This window comes from Excalfactoria chinensis, chromosome 1 (genome assembly GCF_039878825.1).
Source record: "Excalfactoria chinensis isolate bCotChi1 chromosome 1, bCotChi1.hap2, whole genome shotgun sequence".
Taxonomy (NCBI): Eukaryota; Metazoa; Chordata; class Aves; order Galliformes; family Phasianidae; genus Excalfactoria; species Excalfactoria chinensis.
The window spans coordinates 135,211,064-135,229,479 of NC_092825.1; the positions used below are offsets into that span (position 1 = coordinate 135,211,064).

Below are 18,416 nucleotides of genomic sequence, written 5' to 3' on the forward strand. Positions count from 1 at the left end.
GCTGGACTCCTTACCTAGGTATGTTTGATACATCATATTGCTTTGTTGTCCTGACTGCCAGGCTTCAATGTAAAACCTCCTTTAAGGGATACCAAAATATTTCACTGTTTCTTTAGAATGATGGAATGAAACCTTATCACACTCTTACAGCCCGTGGTCAGAACTAACACTCAAATTAGCACTATTTAAATAGTGCTTAATACCAAATTCTAAAGAGGAAAAAAAAAAAAAAAAAAATACCAGCTTTCAATACTACCAGTTTCTTGAATTTCTCTTTTCCTGATGAAAAAAACTTTATAAGGTTATACAAACTGGATATACTGCTTATTTAAAAATCTGACAGCATGCCAGTCTCTTAAAACATATGAATAAAAATCTAAGCATTAGAAGTGAGGCCTCCACTTCAAATTGCTTGTCAGAAAAAACAGAATCATAGAATCACAAGGTTGGAAAGGACCTACAAGATCATGTAGTCCAACCATCCTCCCATTACCATTGCTACAACAGGCCACTAAACCATATCTCGTAGCTCCTCATCCAGACGCCTCTTGAACACTGCCAGGGGCGGCGACTCCATCACCTCCCTGGCAGGCCATTCCAGTGCCTGACCACTCCCTGTGAGAAAAAGTTTTTCCGTATGTCTAATCTAAACCTCCTCTGGTAAAACTTGCAACTGTTTCCTTGGGTCCTGTGGAGGAGAAGCCAAATCCCTCCTCATGACCACATCCCTTCAGGTAGTTGTAGAACGCAATGAGGTCTCCCCTGCTCCTTGTTGTCAAGACTAAACAATCCCAGCTCCCTCAGCCACTCCTCATAAGACTCGTGCTCCAGACCCCTCACCAGTTTCATTGCCCTTCCCTGGACACGTTCCAGGGCCTCAAGGTCTTTCTTGTAGTGAAGGGGAATAGATATGTAGTATTTGCTAAAGAGTAAGCCTTTATTCACTCCTGTTTTATGTTTGCTGGTAATAATGCAGCATACATTTATAAGGTAATAATAACTTCCTACATAATGTCAGGATATGCTTGGAAAAAATTACAACTTAGTATTAATGTATGCCTTGGAAAATGGAGCCTAGAAATGGAAACGATTGATAAGACCATTGTATTCTCTCTACCAACTGAGAAGTATGAAATATAAATGTAAAAGACTCAGAATGGTGCTATTTTGAAAAAAGGATGCTTTTAATAGTAAGCATTTGTTTCATTCCTCTGTTGTTTATTTTAATTTAGGATATGTTCCACAGTTTACACCCTTACCTTCTGGAACTTGTACATTTCTTTAAACCAGATTGTTGTGCAACATATTTAGTGCTTTGAGTATTAATATCATGCTATGTCAACCATCTGAATTTCTGCTACCATGCAGAAAATGGCTTGAAAGTATACTAGCTCAAATAAAACCCGTTCCTTTAAAAGTGCCAAGTTTCAAACACCTAATTATACAGTATTTTGATTGTTTTTTGTCATGATTTCCCTTTATTATGCCATCTTCTGAGAGCAGGGGAACATCTGCAGCTGTCTGTTAAGGGAGTCCGTCAGAGTTGTCTATGTGCAGATCTCCCTTCTGAGCTCTCTTGAAGCTTTTTGGATGCATCTGGTGTTTGTGATGGGGCTGGTGGTATGCTCTGACAAATAGGATCTACACACATCTGTGTGTATATCATGTGTTAGTTGGGTTGCTTCTACTGATTTTTCTTCTTAGATGATGTCTTCTGTTTCTCTTAAAGGAGCAGTGACTTTTGCTATTCTAGAGCAAGTCCTTCTTATCATATGATACTATGATACTATGACACTATGAAGTCCTTCTTGTCAGTAGGTTTAAAAATATATTGCATATAATCAGATAAAGGACGCTTCTTTGAGGGTGATTGGGGTTAGCTAAAGACTGCTATATGCAATAGTGTTAGAATCACGCCAGTGGTTCAAACCAAATGTTCACCTAGCTCTGCATGTCATTTGCACTCAATTGGAACACAGCAAACAGTTTGTTTGGGAATAGTCAGAACAGGGTGGGCAGACAGGGACAGTTTTTCTAGAAACTTATTTTTCAGTGACAGAAAGTTTAGGGGCTTCCATGATCAGAGGAAGCATGAATGGGTTTAGCATGACCCAGAATTTTTCCTGATATTTTCATCAGTTTTGCATCCTATGTAATCTCTGATTCATCTATTCTACTGATGTCTAAGAGCTAAACCACTGACTTTGTTTCTGCCACACCTGCCCTCTCCTGATCTCATTTGATATCACACTTCTTATACTCTTGCTTCCTTTTCACCTTCCCTGTAGCACATCTGAAATAATGGAAAGCACTTAGAGGCCCCACCCTCAGCAATATTGTTGTCTGGGCTGAAGAATTCTAGTTTATGTAAAGGGCCTTCTATTTTGATGTAAAACTTCATTAAAAAGCTGACATTTTCCCAGCATTTTCCAATATTTACTATCAGATTTTAATCTGAACTTTCCTCAAAAATCCAAAATGTAATATGGGATTGGAAGCAATCAGTGTCTGACTTGAGGTCTATTTTTTCCTTTCCTGTATCAATTGCTTACTGGGTCTTTGTAATGTTTTTAGATACACATTCTAAACAGATCTTTAAAAAAAAAAATGTATGTCCCCTGCACATGCTGTAGATTTTTAGCTGTACCAGTAGGAAAAAATAAAGGATTAGCTTTCCTTTTAAGTGTGCATGTGTATACATGAGTGTGCATGAAATATATCAGCAGTTGCTATGAGAAATAGTGTTGTGTGTTGAATCATACTTTGACTTTTCTTGAGTAATGATATTCTGTTTGTTTTATAACAATTTAAATAATGAATAATCATTGCAAACTAAAATGCTGAGGAGTCTGAATATACTTTAAACGTGATGCTTGTTGTGATATATTGCACAATGTGTGGCTTTTTAATGTCACTCTATAAAAGAATACGTATAAAATTGTAATAAAAGCATTATATAGGAAGAGCTGGCAGAAGTAGTTTCCTTGTCTATGTAGTACACATTTCAATTTAAATGTGCTCTGAATTACAGTGGGATGGAATATTTGGAGATGAACTGATGGGCGTTCATGTCCATTACAGAAGTCAATCATCCAGTCAAGATATAAATCCAGTTTTTTTTTGACTCTTCTATATTTAGTCACTTGACCAAAAAGAATCTGATGAGCATCATTCTCTGGGTTATGAACAAAAGTTTAAAGTACTTGATGTAAGTTTTGTAGCAAATGAATTCTAAACATCTGCATCTCCGTAGTGTTGTCCTTGTTGGCAATGTTTTTTTTAAGATTACTTCTCTAGACTTTGTTTTTTTCTACCATTTTTCTTTCTTCTTCTGAATAATAATAATAACAATAATAAAATAGCAGGGGGGAAAAAAGGCATTATTGTGAAAAATGTCAGAAGTGTTCTAGCCAAATATTTGGATTTGGCAAATAATTATTTTCACATCTGTTCCGTCTCCTTTAAAATAACAATAATAAAACAAAACAAAATAAAATAACGAACAACCCCAAAACAACAACAACAACAATACCCCAAACCCAAGAACAACACAAAACAACAAACCCACAAAAAGTCTGTATCACCCTGCACTGTATGGGAGATTTGCTGATGAACTATGTTTAGATCATTAGGTGAAATACACAAGAAGCAGGAAAAAGCTCCTAATTTCAATTAACATTTCTGTGCAGCAGCCAAAACAAGTTAAATAAGAAGGACAATGAGAAATGGAAAAATAGCATAACAGACTAGTATTTTGCAAGTCAGTTTATGCTATATAAACATACAAGGGTTCAAAAATTTGATTTTGTCTTACTTTCCATCAGCTCCTTGTAGTGAACTTAAAATCTAATGCGATCTTTGTGAGCTTTATAAAATCAGAAAAAAAAATCACAAAAACAAATGGCTGGTATAGCCATTTTCAGACTGTTCTGTCTCCCCCGTATAACTCTTCTTTATTAAAGTTGTGTCATGAAAACCTTTATATTTGTAGTAGGAATAAGAGATTAGAACTATTCAAAAAAGGTCTTATTCATGTGGGCCTATTACATTTTTTATCTTTCTGCATAAAATAAAGAAAATTGTGAGTAATTGTTGGCTATTGAAGTAGAGAATTCAGGTTGTCCTAACACTTCTGACAGAGAAGCTATAACAATGAAAGATGTTGGACTTGATCTTCATGGTTCCCTTCCAACTTGGGATATTGTATGATTCTATGACTATGCACAAGAACAAAGCAATGAATCTCTGGCAGTATTAAATGTGTTTCAAAATCTGAAAATTTCTGAAGTGCAGGAAGCTTGGCACTTAATTTCATCTGGAACATAAAATAAGTCATGTGAGATTTTAGTTTCTGACCCCTCATTTACATTTATAGCCATATTTTATCACCTGCAAAAATCAAACAAGAAAGTATCATGATAGTTTTCATTCTAATTTAGACGTTTTTCTTTTTCATCTTCTACAGAATTTTCTTCCTTTATTTATTTTTTTTTTCTTTTACATTAAATTACCACAACTTGTTTTAATTAATCTGTGTATGGGAAGAAAACACAAAATTTTACAAAATAAATGTTCAAAATATCTGTTTTCTTGTTGTAAAATACATTTTGTCTTTGTATGTTTAAGATCTTTCTGTTTCCCCATATATTTTTAAAGGTCTTCATTTCATGTGCACTCTTGTTAATGTTTTTTTTTCACATTTCTTAAATGGCTTAGTAGTAAACAGTATATATTGCTTAGTAACCTGAAAGTAAATGATCTTACAGTTTACTGTTTTTGTTTTGTTTTTTTTTTTTAGTTTACAGTGGAGTCTATAGTTTTATCTTCAAATTAAATTACTTCAACAGTAAGCAAATAAAAGCAGTGCTAGTGAATTTCATTTATTTTATTCATTTGACAGCCCTGGTCTGTATCGAACAGTATTGTTTTAACTTTATGATAGAATCAATATTAAGTCTTGAGTTCCAGGTAATTGAATCATCTTTTGTGTCATAACACTTTGCAGCTGTTTACAACCTTAGATTGAGTTTTTTTTCCTACTCATGCATTTGAAGAAGCAAAACAAAATAGAATAGCTTGTTGAGGAATTCCTTTTGTTTTATTTGTGCTTTTTGTTCAATGTTATCTAGAAGAATTTTGATTGTTTTTAGTAATAGAACACTGTTGAAGTAAATTCAGATGGACAGACAAAGTGTAAAAAATAACAAACAATGGTGAAGCAGAGTAGATGAATGTGGGTGCTTTGTTTCATTATTTTATTGATTAACTTCCCCTAACACACATCTCACCTGAATCATATTCTCACATAGATAATGTTTTGAAGAAATCTTTCAAATATTTTAACACTTGCATTATTTCAGGAATTCTGTATTGGAAAAATGCTGAGCTACCTGATATTGCAAATTAATGTTCTTATTAGATTGCAATACTTGATTAAAGAAAAGTTTGGAATTCTCTTTTGCGTATCCTGAAAACACATTTTGGTCATGTTTATCTTCTGTGTGTTTCTATACTATGCAGATGACATTTGACAAGTATAACTGAGATATAGTTGAGATTTACTGGTTTCCAACATAACTGTGGCTTTTCACAGGATCCATGCAGAAGTTATGTTCTTTCAAGGAGTCTGAGACTCACTGTCTCTTGAACTTGCCCAAAGACCAGGAATTTAACCAGGGATGTTTCTATTTCATAGTGCCTTCTCATGTTAAAGCTGCAAACCTTAAATCTTCTGTGAGCATTTCAGTTTGTGAAGGGATTTTGAAGATTAAAGTGCTTAATGGCTTGCACTGCTTTTTAGTCCTTGTTTTCCTTTTTCCTATTACATGGGAACCCAATATAAGAAAGTTCAGGAGTCAGAGACACTTTTAGTGCTAGTAGCCATTGTCATTTTCATAACTCAAGCATAGACTTCCAGCACGAAGATCGAAAAGGTTACTTTCCTTATGAACTGAAGTATATGAGAGACAATGTATTTCCTCTTACATGCATGCTCAGAAAAACTAGTAAAATGTGAAAATGTTTTATTTCATTGCAAAACTCCAGTTTTGCAAGGTGCCAGCTATAAGGTTGTATTTGAATAGGCAAAAACCTATAAAACTTTCAGAAGCATAGGAAGAAAAATGTTTTTGAGGATTGGATCCATGGTGGTAATGGTAGATATTTATATTATATATAAAAATGTAATGATTTTATGGCTAGTTAAAAAATATATAATCAAATTTTTGTTGTTATGTATTTCTGGTGGTTGTTGTTTGTTTGTTTTTTTCCCTTGAACTATATTTAGCACCATTATTTCTTACCATCTCATCCATTCATTTTCTCTGCTTTCCTCAAGCCTAAAAATATGTGGTTTTCATATGTTTATATTCTATGCAGTTTTGTATTTTATAGCTGTATTCCATAGATTAATTGGTTTCTGTGCCTTCTCATAGTAGCTGCATAACTGTACGGTACAACTCCTGACCTGCAGGAGGTTAATTTCTCTTTCCACCTGATATTCTATTCTTTTCCCTTTTACTATATATTGTTGTATGTAGATGATTCAATGGAAGCTTGAATTACTCTAAGTTTTCATCACTCAGCTGAGTATACATTTAAATGAGCTATTTATAATAAATATTTCAGCTATTTGGAAGAAAACAAGATTGTGAGCTTTTTTCTCAAGATTTTTATGGTGTTCTTCTAATACTTTAACATTTCTAGTTAACAAGTTACTCTTAGCTTGTTTCAAAGTTTAATTACCTGAAATTAATCTTCCTAAACCTGTACAGCGTCATATCTCAAGTTTTGCTTCAATGTATATATCAGAACTTTTCCATGTAATTTTCTGCTTTATATACACCAAGGTGAAAGTTTGTTGTGCTAAATTACATAAGTATTTAAAAAGTCATGGGTAAGTAAGTCAAAGAATCTTGCATGATTCTGATAGCAGATATGTCTCTAGAAGACAGATATCTTCTTGTCGTCTATCAATAGCATAAAATCTTTTCTATCTTCCTATTCTGATTTAAGCTGGTTTAAAAAATATACATATATTTTTAAACATGCAGTTGAGCATATACATATATTATACATATGTACATATGTGTTATCTTTGTGATTTGGCTTGCAGTGTTTTCTTTACCATTATAATGTTCAGTTCATGTGCTTGTGTGTGATGTTCTATTCCCTGTTTTGTGAGCAGCAGCAGCGCTGGGTGAATGGGTGCACATCGTGTTAGCAAGGCAGAGAGTGAAGGATACTTAGAAAAAAATTGCAATTGTGCAGTCCATCATCTTTTTTATAGTCTTCAACTTATCACTGACACTTGACTGTTTAGATAATATGGAGCTATTTCAAGCTGTGATATCAGTAGTGTTCTTATTTTGTTTTGAAGTCTATTTTATATCAGTAGCCTTATCTTTAATACTCGTCTAAAGAAAAACATCAGATAGGTGAATACGTAAGCATCATGCTGACAGCACTGAAGCTATAATATTGCTTGTTATGTGCTTCTGCATCTCACAAAACAGGCATATGAATAATATGGTTACTGCAGAAGATAAACAACTTACTGCTGTCTTTGATGGTGCTTTCTCTCATAGTGGGGATTAGGTGGGTATCGTGAGAGTTTCTGTATGCAGTAAAATGTTTTAGACTGTAATAACAAAAACAAAACTGAAGTTATGAGAAATGTAGAAATACAGTTAACATTCCATGTCACAATTAGTAATATTTTCTATGAATTAAATATATAAGTGATATATCTCACTTCTTCCCTGTAACAGCTAATAGACATTTCTGTACAGGTGGTTGCAATGAATAATGATTGTGATTTCAGTGAACTTGTTATACTCACCCAAACTCTTCTCTGAAAAACATTATTTACATAGTGTAATTAACCTACTGCCTTTTCATGTTCCTGCTGCATATGAGCAAGTGGAACAAATGGCTCACTTATAATTATCTTCATGCACTTTCTTTCCTGTCACTTGCATTTGAAAAATTATCGTTAACTTTCACTTCTTTGTTTCGTATTTTGTTTGCAAAATTTTAATTGTATGTTGATTTTGCCAGAGTAATAGAGAATCATTTTGTTTGGACAAAGCTGTCAGGAATTTTAGAATACAGTGACTAAGAGGGACTCACTCAAAATTTTCTCCTCTTATTACAGGCAGCACAGCTATCCATTTTATAAGTTGCTCCACATCAGTAACTGATTTTCTTCTCCATTACTCTTCTAGGTAAGATGCAGTACAGTATCACCAGTCTGATACTTGAAAGGTTATTTTCCTTTCGCAATTACTTTTGTCCTCCATAATTTGTATCCATATATTTCTTCAACCAATTCTGTTTCAATTTCACCTGAATCAAAATTTTTAAAAACCAAATACTTTTGTAATATGTATGTTTTTTCACAAAATCATATTCTTGCTTTCTGTAAGAATAACTAAACATTTTGTTGCCTTTGATTTAAAAATGGAGCCTCCAACTATTTTTTATTTAATTTTTTAATGTAAGTACTCAAGCTTTCCTGCAGTCATTACAAGGCATAATTTCCAGCGCAAGACACAACTGCTTCACAAAACAAAGAGTATTTGTGCTGCCCCTGTTTGACAACCATGTCAAACATGGTTGTACAGCGTTTGGTTTTAAATAGTATGTCTAAATGTTTGGATATATTGTATATTTTCTACAGATACTGAAAAATGTTTTTGGCATTTATTTATCTGTGCTATTGAGACCAACAGAAATACTGAAGTTTCCTGAAAGTTGTTCAATCCCCTTTTGAATTTCATATAAAGCTTACATGTAGCGCTTCTCATCACTTGCTCAAGCTCACCTCTCTTATAAAAGTGCTCACATGTGCACTTTATAGAGGTCTTTCTCTTTTGTTCTTCTTGATGTCCAATATATGATGTTCACTGAAGTGTGTCATTTTAGTATTATCATACTGGATTCAAACATTGATGATTTGTGTTAGAAACAGTATTATTCATTATGTATTCTCAAACAAAATCGTGTATTTATATGGCCAGTAACTCAAAATATTACAAATACGTTTCTTTATCTTGAAACAGAGTTGGAGAAGTAAGAAGTATTTCCAATGGATTGTAGGAGTAACAGTAATAATTCACTATTTTTATACAGACTGTATATTCATACATACTACTTATACAGCAGTAGTACCTCAGAGGCCTAGCTGTGTTCCAGAAACCCACTCTGTGCTGTAAAAATTCAGAGGAAAGTCAGTTCCTGTGCTATAGCTTTTATAAAACTGATTGTGTCCTTATTTTAGGAAACATCTCTTTAAATGTATCATTGCAGCAAAATTTTAAATGAATAACTATAAGGCAAATCTGTGCAAAAATGCTATAATTCTAATATTTCCTCTTTAAGTCTGGTAGAGTAGTATTAATAATATTTTTACTGAATTTCTGGTGTTCCTTGCAGCTTCCATAATCATATTGCATCAGGCCTGAACTTAACTACAGCGTTTATGGTCTAGGGAATTGTTTCCTTCCACAAGGCACCTTTGTGTACAAACGGGTTAACGTAATAAGTATGGCATTGTCAAACTCTAATCATTTATGAAGCAAACATGAGATAGCAAAAGGTACTAATTTATAAGTAAAATAATCTCATTTAATCATACAACTGTATTTTTACAGTTGATATTTACTTGACACATTGCTTGTTTACAGTACAGTGCATGATTAACTGTTGTGACTAGAGAATAATTATGATTATATTGCAGTTTTGGAACTATTATGTACGTATCTAATAACTTGGGTTGTGCTATGAAGACTGTTGGCTCAGAAGAGATTAGTGACTTTTCTAAGCAATTAGGAACTGTTTACACTGCACTTCATACTGATATGTTATTTATAGTGAGCTATGTAGTACTAAGCCTAATTGACCCAGACAGTAGATCTTTGGTCTAGAATATATATAGAGTATTATTTCCTCCATTTCTGCTTTGTAAATTCCTAGAAGGTGTTATTTCATTATTAAAAGGTACCATTTCTTCAAGTTTTAATACAGATCAGTCCAGAAGAATTTCATGCAAAAAAAAAAAAAAAAAGACATCTGACTGGAAAGAGTAAGATGGTTAAGAAGCTGGTAATAAGATAAGGATTATTTTTACTGTTTTTCCTGAAACTTGTGCTTCTGAGCTCAAGTATTTTGCTCCCAAAGTGCAATGTTGTTCATGTATGACGTGTATCTTCTAAATCATACTCAAACATCTGTTGAAATTATTGACCCGCATACCATAGTTTGCTTCCACCTCATGGAGAAGCAGGTGAATCTTACTTTACAGGCTCTGAGTGATGAATATTGGCCTAGATATATCCTGTATGGATAAGCGTTTGGCAGAGCACAGTCAGTTCACTGTAGCTGATGAAACTACATTTCCCAAGTTTACTTTTAAAGATCCCAGTGTTCGTTGATTGCTATTTCAGTATTTTATTTTATTTTTATATTTTGTTTGAGCTCATGCCAAATACAGACTGCAGATACAGGTGGATATAGTCTCTAGAATTTTGGTATTTTTATTTTCTACATTTTTTCTTGCTAATTCACCGAACAATCCTTTGGCAGCCTCTTCTAAATTTATTGTGTGTATTGCTTAGGTTTCTATTATTTTGGTTAAAGAAATTGTGTGTGTGAGTACTCTTTCCTTTCCCTAAGTGTTCTGGCAGCTGATGTGTTCTTTTACAATAAATAAAGCTGTGCTTCATTTCCAATGCCCAGTAGGTGGACTTCTTGTAACTGTTCTTAGTATTGAGTCTTTCTCTTTATTTAGGAATCATTAATTCCATACTCTTAATTGTATGTACCAGTCGCTCAACAGAGCACATCTAGAAAATGTGCTCTAAACAGAGCACAGTTAGAAATGGCTGTCATTTTCACAGAAATAGCTTCTTTTCTTCGTGCACTGCCTGTTTTTGGACCTACATTATGGCTGCCTTTTACTTAACACGGTGGGACACTTTGTTCAAGTAATGACAACTATATGGATACAGAACTTTACCAAGAAGCAGGTGTTTTGCAAATCTCTAGAACTCACAGCTGGAACAGTACTCTTCTGAGACTTAAATATATATATATATTTCTATTGATTTTGAGAAGATTTTGCAAGTAAATCTTGGATTGTGATATTTACAAAACAAATAAATAAACAAACAAAAAAAACAACCTTAATTTCAAGTTTTGATTGGTACAGTGTAGTGTTTCAACATACATTTCCAACATGTTATAAGTTTTATATAAGGAAACCACCTGATTCAGGACTGTCTCCAAAGAGCTTCTACAACTTCAGTAGTGCTTTTGGGACACAACTTTTCTTTTCTGAAGGATGATGAAAGAGTTGAATAATAATAAATAAATAAAATCATTTCATTAAAAATGTTTAATTGAAATTAATGTTTCTGTGTTTTTTATTGAGGAGCAAATTTTGTACTGTAGCTGTCTTGGAGCAATACCTAGAGAGCTGCAGCCTGTGGGAAGGATGGCATGCAACGAGAGTAGGAGTGGGGGTAGAGTGTGACCAGAAAGGAGTACCAGACATGAAGCACTAGGGACTGATTATAGCTACTGCTCCCCTGTGCCTCTCGGGGGTAGGTGATAGAAGAGGGTGGATGTTGGGGAGATGTTTGTATTTTGCTTTCTGTTCTAGTCTGTCAGTAAGAGGTAGTAAACATCTTAATCCCTACACTGAACCCGTTTTGCCCATCATATTTTCTACCTCCTGTTCAGTTGAGGAAAGGGAGTGAGAAAGTGGTGTGGATGAATTAAATTGGCCATCAGTACTCCATTTACTATGCAGGCTTTACTTTGATTAATCTGGGCAGGCATCATGTATCTGACAGAAAACTGCTTTTAATGATGATATAATCTGACTGCCAGGTCTGTTTGAATATTCCTGCTTCATCAGTTGTCTTTGAGTGAGGGGAGTATGAATTTGCATGAGAAGTCTAGGTATGCTGTTCTCCATCTTCAGTGACTAATATGTGTAAGCAAGATTTGACTTGAGGTCAAGGCTACTGTATAGGGTCCAAATGAATGGCACAGTCAAAAATAGGGTGTGTGCCACAGTTCCTGATTCCTCTCGTTATTGGAATATCTATATGAGATCCTTTCTCTTCTAGAAAATAATACTGTATGTACAGCAGCAGAGATGTTGTGACCTCTGGATCTGTTACAAGATGTTGAATTCAATTCTCTTCGAAAATTCTGCTTTTGATTATTCCGAATGGCATATTTAGGAAGCCAGATGTTTCTTGATAGCCTCTGGATGAGTCTGTATCACTTGCCTGTATGCAATTGCTATAGGATCTGCTTTGTGTTGTCCTCCCTAACTCAGTGTAGCAACTGGTGGTACTACATTCTTCTGTTGTCCTTCAGTTTGTACCTTTTCAGCTTTCTAGATTGTCTAAATGTGTTATATGTGTTAGTGAATATCTGTTCTTTTCTACCTGAAAAGGGAAGTTTGTAACATTTTTTTTTTATCTATAATAATGCAAATAGATAATTTATTTTTACTTTCATTGTATTTTAATTGATTTGTTCCCTTGTACTGAGAGAAAATTTCATCTTCTCATGGCTTCTCTAGTTTATTGTTTTCTACATTCAGTTATGTGGTCTTCAGTCTGTCTTCAAAATTTACTTCTGTTGATTTTATTCTTGGGGGACAATCGGGAGGGCGAGGGGGAGGGTTGGAAGGTGGGGGGAAACATGGCCTATGGATGCTGAATAATCATTTCCAGTCATTTCTTGGATTTTGCTTCTTTCATTAAACTGCTGTTCCTTCTTGCTCTGTTCACTCACCGGAACTTAATTATATTATTCTAAAGGAGAATTTAAAAGGTGTTAAAGGATTTTAACCTTCATATGTTCACACCTCTGCAACTGGTGTGGATAAAAACTTGTTTATCATGTCAAACTTTGTAAGCCTGTACTAATTATCCTAAAATGTACGCCTTAATTGTGTTCCAGTTATGATACCTTAGTGACTGAACTGTAGGCCCTGTGTGATGGAGGAAGTGATTTACAAGTTTCTGAAGAACAGCTCTTCTATAATCTAAATCTAGTAGCTAAAACAAACATGTTTATAGCATCAGGAACTGCTTTTCTAAAGCTTGTCCTGTTGTAATATTTGACCGGTTAATGTAGGAGTATATAACTCCTTCCTCTTTCCCTTTTGGCATAGTTCCTGACTCATTCTTTGAGATCGGAATGTGAGTAGGTACAGGGAAATAACCTCCTGTAGCAAGGTATTTCAACAAATATTCTTTCAATCTTCTTGTGCTTATCTACAACGACTATGCCCCAGCCACCTTACTCTTTTTAGTAAGAATTTCATCAGATTTTTGCTCTAACAACGAGTTTCTCTTTAAATCATTAGGCGCTGTAGCTACTTTTCAGCTGTTCAGCATTTAATTTAAGGTAGTTTTCTTGCAAGTTATAGGGTGCTAATTCCTTCTTTCAGTAAGATCATCTAAAAACACTTCTTTGTGCTTAAGAAATTTCTAAATCCCATGTATTCAAAATACAACTTGTCAGAACATAACAAAACTATAGTATTTATTTCAAAACCGGGATATTCCAAAATTTTCTGAGTCTCTTTAAATCCCCTCATTTACTTCTACAAAAGCATCCTTTGAGCAAAGTGGAAGACCTCTTTATTTTTCTAAACCAATTGCTTACAGATGAAGTTGTGTAGCTTGTCTTTCTTTCCTTCAGTTTTCAGCATTATGTATGAATTGCAATAATTCTTTGTTTTCATAGAAGCCATCAGGTGGCAGTGGTCAACTTACGCTTGCATCTTCCTTAACATGCTCATATAAAGAAGATATCAGTTTGATTCTGTGGGAAAGAGAGTAATCAGGAATTCTTGAAATATTACTTAGTACTGTGAAGACACTCCACTTTGTACAGAAAAAAGATACCTCCTTGCCTGTCCATGAGCAGTGTTTTGGAAGCATTTTAATCTTCTAGACTCAAAGGACTGAGGCAGCAACATCTGGTGTATACAAAGCTGAGGTCTGATCCTTCATACACTTCTTGCAACTACTGCTATCAACAAGAGTTAAGTCTGGGTGATTTTGACTAGACAGTTCCCGAAGCTGGCAATACAGGGGTGCCTATCATCTCCTGATTTCATTTCTTACCACTTCTGCTTATTGTATGGAATCTTGTTTTGTAGGATGGGAGGAGAAAGGACCTACAAAGGCTTAAAATTACGTACTAGTGTTTATCTTAGTCTTGTTTTCTTCCATCCTACCTTCCTCCCTCTTTCTCCTTTTTATATGATAATGATTTTGTTCATATTTGTATATTTTCTAAGTCTACGGTATTTATTCCTCCTTTTTTTCAAAGACTACAAGGGGGAGAAAGGGTGGAAGTCTGTATTACTGTATGTAATACCCCTGTGATTGACAGTCTTTTTGCCTCCTGCTTCCTAGTAGGTAGATAACGCTTGCTGTATGGGATCTTGTTTTGTAGGGTGGAAGAAGAGGGAGGACTACAACAAACACAAATAGTGGTATGTAATTTTCCCTTTTTCCTTTGTGTCTCCCTACTTACCAATCTTAACACAAAATGTTCTTGATCATGTAATGTCTTGTACTGCTATTTGCTGCTTTTTATTAAAAAACAAGAACAAAAAAACAACTCAAAAACCACATCTTCTCAGTTTTCATTAGTTAACTGGCTGACACATTTTAAAGAAGAATGAAAACTAAATGTGGTGTACAGTGCAAAGTTACTGAGATAGACTGTACTCTGAAGTTAAACTAAGCAGATTCTATATTACGTTATTATATCTGAAGTCCTCTGGTCATCCACTATCTTTTAAAATATTTAATAGGTTGCAGTATGTCAGATTTTGGAGAAAACAGCTGTGATGGGAAAGGGTAATTATCCTTCTATTTAAAATAAAATCTCTGTATGCATAGTGTGCTATCTTTTCAGAAAATTAATCCTCTGGAACTCTTAGATAACTGCTTGATTTTCTGGGTCAAGTTTCATGAAACTATTGTAAAATTAAATTCTGCTTGCAAATTCTTAATTAGTTTGAATAGCATGAGGAGACTCTACCTAGCTTTGCATAACACAGATCCTGTAGAGGTTAGAGGGACTTCTCATAAAGTGAAAGGGACAGCTGGTGCTAAACAGAGAACTTGTGTTGTTTATAAAACTAAGCCAGTGTTTTCAAAAGTACTGTGTTGTGTAGGTTTGGAACATTTTGCTCAAAAGCACAGAATTCAAAAGTCTTTTATTTTTTTATCTATTTTCTTTTGTTTCCTTCTCTCTCTTCCTTTTTTTTTTTTTTTTTTTTTTTTTTTTTTTTTTTTTTATCCAATCATAAGGCTTACACTTCTGCCCACCAAGACTGTAAAAACCGTCAGTGTTTATGAGGCAGATGTGTAGAGAGCTTCAGAAACAAAGGCACAAGGATTATGGAAAAAATACTTCATTAAATTCAGTTATTAAGCAGAATAGAGAAAAGCAAACTTGTTTCATAAAAGATATCATCTTCATTAGAGCATTTTTTCTTTGTGTTCTTCTGGGTTATTGGTTCATTGTTGCCTGAGAAGGAATGTACTCGCCTTGTGAATCATTTCTAGTTTCTGTGACAAACTTAACATCTCGGTAGTACAGCTTGATAAAAACAAACAATAATAATAAAGTCATACTTTCATTTCTTAAAAAGTTGTTGCAGTTTTAAACTGAACACTGCATTTGTATTTGCTGTGGTGATGAGAAGATTCTTCCATTTCAGCAGAAAACAAGAGTGAAACCCAACTGACAAGTGTGTCTGTGCTCATTTTGATAAGAGCATGTTAGGAATCAGATTCTGTATGTAAACTGATCTGCACAGACTATGTGACAAGAAAGTAACTGGAAAAAGTAGAACAAATGATATCTGATACTCGGTAAAACAGTCTCTGCTAGGAGAAGAGACTGAAACCTGTTATAATGATTTATGCTAATTCTCAGTGTGCCAATTTTGTTTCTGGGCTGGCCTGTGGTGTCTGTGAAAAGGATAATCCTTTCTACTGTGAAACTAGAATACTAGATAATCTTTGTCTCATCTACTTAACAGGAAGTTCAGTCTTTCAGTGGAGTGATAATTCCCAACATAGGGTAAAACCTAAATTCACACTGTCAGTGTGGAGCAAAAACTACTTCATCATGCTAAGAAATTAGTCTCCAAAGAGTGCTTTATACAGATAATGACCCAATGTTTTGGAAAAATATGAAGTAAGATAATAAAGAACTAATTAAGATGTAGAGGTTTTGCATGTCTTTTCCTTCTGGCATTTGGAAAAAAGTTAATTGCTTTTATTCTGAGGTTCATAACATTACCATTAATTTCCATTATAACTTCATTGCATAGACATGACACATACTGAATAGAGCTGTCTGTTTGATAGAAATTGCATGGGCTACTAAGATGTCAGAGAAATGGCACTTCAATAGTTACAACGGATATACATATTTTTTGTGGATCGGGTACCACTTGAGCTGGATATGGAAGGGATTGGTTTAATTTTATGTGATCATATTTAGTCTGAATAACGACTACAAAACCTAGGGAAATTATATACATCTCTCCATGCAGCGTAGAAGGTTGCCCATTTTAATTCAAGAGATGTTCTTGCTCTGTGCTAAAGTGGTAGCCACCTTCTTGATAATATTGGTACACATTCTCTTCATCTCAGTACTGTGGATGGAAGATGTTTTAGTGGTAATAGTTGGGACATAGTGACTCTTACCATTTGGAGTGGAGAGGAACGTGAGGTACTCCAAGAGTTCTTCTCATTACCATGACACCTAGAAATTCTGGTTAGCTACAAAGACCCTATTATCTGTGTTGTCAGAATTGTGAGTGTAAAATATATGTTGCTGTACATTAGTACTGCATTTGCAGTAACTCTCCCAATGTGATGAATTACATGTGGCAATTTGCTAAGAATACTATAAATCTTTTTGAGCAAAACTTTCCTGTGGACATAAGTAGATACTTAGAAGCAGATGTGTGGGTGTGTTTTCTACCATTTGTTAGATTTTTATAATATTTCTATTGTAAGTAAAGAAAGGCAACTTTTAAGAATACCAAAGGGATTATTTTGACAATGAATACCTAGAGTATGAATTTTAATATATTTTTTTAAAATCACATTCTGATTCTTTAGTCATACTGAAATTTCGCAACATAAATAAGCGATGCTGTGGTTGAAATTGTCTTAGAACATGAAATATGACATTCGGATGTCTCAGATAAGATTGATAGTTGTTTCACGTCCATGTCTGTTTATTTCACAGCTGGGATACACTTTTGTCTGGGTTATCTTTGATTCATAGCTTATGATTTTCTTGTTTTATGCAAAATATTTAATGCTAATTTTACTGAGAGTATAATGATCTTTGCCCTTAAATATCACCCCTGGCACTCTTTGTTTTTCTTCTACTAGGCTGAAGTTACTGTATCATGCTTAGAAATGTGTCCATCCTCTGTTTTGCCTTGTTTAAGGTATTTGTAATTCTCTTCAGTGGTAGTAGGAGAGAAAATTTCACATGGTGAGCACTGAGATGGCATTCTGAAAGTAACATGAAAACAGTTAGTTCTGAACTTGTACTGAAAAAAGTAAACATCTGATGAAGGGAAGCAGAAACATTCTGCATCTCCCTCCTAGGGAGGCAGACCTGCCATTATGGTATGTTTCCTGAGGGTGAGGCAAGAGAAACCTATACTGAATACGCAATGAAATGAATTCTGGTCTAATGCTTCTCAACAAGCTTGTCTTCATGCCATCACTACCTTCATGTTACAACATCACTGACTACTGTGAAGTTATGTCTGACACCCAAAGCATCGTCTTATTTATGCATATCTCCTTTTAGCCTCACTAAGAAATGTGCAATGCCAGTATGCTATTTTTCAGACTCTGTAGAGACACTGGTCCCATCAGAACCTGATCCTTCCCAATCATGTTAGTTAGACACTTATCTCCTATCATCAGGACCCCACCTGGGACAAGGTGAATTGTTTTTCACATTTCCTGTCAAGGTATTTGTAACACTGAGAGTGCCACTATTTTTGTTCACGTCAGATTTGATAATTAATACACTATATTTCTTCTGCATTTTAAGTATGTACATTAGATTTTCTTTATATGAGATAGAAGCAAAAATTTTCAACAGGTAATTTTATCTAGTGAAAAGAGCTATGCTCTCTGTAACAGTCTATTGTGCAAAGTGAGAATATGATCTTGATGAAAGTTAGAATTCTTTACCTTCCAAAGAGGAAAATGTAAGCATGGAGCTTTGTCCTTTTGCCTAAGGGAGCAGCTGAATAGTATTATTTTCTGATCAGAAAATTGGTAGTGTTCTTCTTCAGAGAACTTTCGGAAGTTTTATGCTTC

The 18,416-nt window shown here is 34.5% G+C and overlaps 1 protein-coding gene across 3 annotated transcripts in view; it reads left to right on the forward strand.

The window, feature by feature from the left end:
* Positions 1–18,416, forward strand: part of FGF14 (fibroblast growth factor 14) — a 367,985-nt gene that overhangs the window by 186,691 nt on the left and 162,878 nt on the right. The window contains exon 2 of one of the 3 annotated variants that reach the window (XM_072346332.1): positions 14,491–14,530. The exons of the other annotated variants lie outside the window; for them this stretch is intronic. The gene's annotated coding sequence lies outside the window, so the exon portion shown is untranslated. The remainder of the gene's footprint in view (positions 1–14,490; positions 14,531–18,416) is intronic. 3 annotated transcript variants of the gene reach the window in all.